This window comes from Lathyrus oleraceus, chromosome 5, assembly GCF_024323335.1.
Source record: "Lathyrus oleraceus cultivar Zhongwan6 chromosome 5, CAAS_Psat_ZW6_1.0, whole genome shotgun sequence".
Lineage (NCBI taxonomy): Eukaryota > Viridiplantae > Streptophyta > Magnoliopsida > Fabales > Fabaceae > Lathyrus > Lathyrus oleraceus.
Window position 1 is genome coordinate 595,686,984 of NC_066583.1, and position 1,547 is coordinate 595,688,530.

General features: G+C 31.6%; 1 non-coding gene across 1 annotated transcript; it reads right to left on the reverse strand.

The window, feature by feature from the left end:
• Positions 1 to 826: 826 nt before the first annotated feature.
• Positions 827 to 932, reverse strand: LOC127089696 (small nucleolar RNA R71). Its single transcript, XR_007791254.1, has one exon. It is a non-coding gene; the product is annotated as a small nucleolar RNA R71 (small nucleolar RNA).
• Positions 933 to 1,547: the final 615 nt, after the last annotated feature.

Consider the following 1,547-nt stretch of genomic DNA (forward strand, 5'->3'; position numbering starts at 1 on the left):
GTCATGTAGAATACCTCTAGATGCATCAACCGACGCGGTAGGCTTATTAACTTGTGGAAGACTATGTTTATGGGAACAAAACTCAATAGTGTGCAATATCATGAGTTATTTTTTTCATTACCTTCATGATTGGAATCCCTTCCACAACCATAACCCCTTTTTTCATCATAAGAAAATTGTAATAATGTTGGATTTGTAGATGTAGAAATGATGTTACTTTATTCTTGAGAAACTAACGAATAAATTTTTTTGATTGAGCGCAAAGACTCCATCAATAACAATTGTTTCTTTACCATAAAAATGGTTATTTAAACTAGTTAAAAATTGTATGGCTTGATCCTCAAGTATATAATTCCTTGTTGAGAAAATTGCTTAACATATACATGGATAAGGACATGGTACATGATGAAATTGGTCTATGTGCAATTAATGCATCCCAAGGTGCTTTCATCTCAACGGAGTACTCAAGAAACACTTAACCTTGTTTGAAATTGTTGTGTTATGATTTAATTGTAGAAACCCTTACACGGTCGATGTATGATAATATCTCGTTTAGATCTTCCCGAACAATTAAATGAAATTGGTAAATGGATTATTGTCAAACATGCTATTTTATTCTATTAAAAATATTTACTTTCTAGTTGTAATTTCTTGTTTCTAACCAAGTGACAACCATCACTTATTTATGTTCTTTATTCATATTCTTTTCGCATTTTTTTGCAATCAAAATCAATTTAAATTAATAAAATCTATGTCGAATCGATACTCTTACTTTTAACGCTTGCTACTAATTTTGATCGTGTATGTACATCATATGAATAATCCAAAAATGAGAAATGAATCACATCATTTAAACAATGAGAGGATGAGTCTTTAGCTTATGCTTAGGAGTGATTCAAAGATTTATTGAGACAATATCCATACCATGGAATACCAATATGTATTCAACTTGAAAACTTTATAATGGCTTAGTTCCATATCAATCAATAAATAAGTAAGATGCATCCTCTAGTGGTGCATTATTGTCTAAGCCATACATCGAAGGTTATGATTTGATTGAGTGCATTACTACCAACACTTACCAATGGTTGATCACAAGAACTGCAACTTACATTTCTTAAAAGAATTCAGCTGGTGTCCATAAGATCATTGAGACAAAACCCCATGCTTCTTAGGTGGATGAAATCCACCAAATAATGAAAACCATGCTAACACCTTTTGACGCGTCAGTTGTCGAACTTGTTAATGTTGTGATGGATGATTCTAAAGTGGCTTGTGTTTATTGTGGATCTGCTAACTTATTTGAAGAGTATTATGTCTATCTTGTATATGTAAACTATGGGGAAACAACATAGTCAACAACCCATATAATAACACATACAATCCAAAATATCCAAAATCAACTATTAGTGGAGGTGGAGGTTGTTTCTGGGTAGGTGATCGCTTTGGAAGGCAACCATTTTGCTAAAAAATTATAAGTTTCATTCTTCATTTTGATTTGTTTTTTATCACAAACAATTATCATATTCTTTTTTCTTTGAGGATTT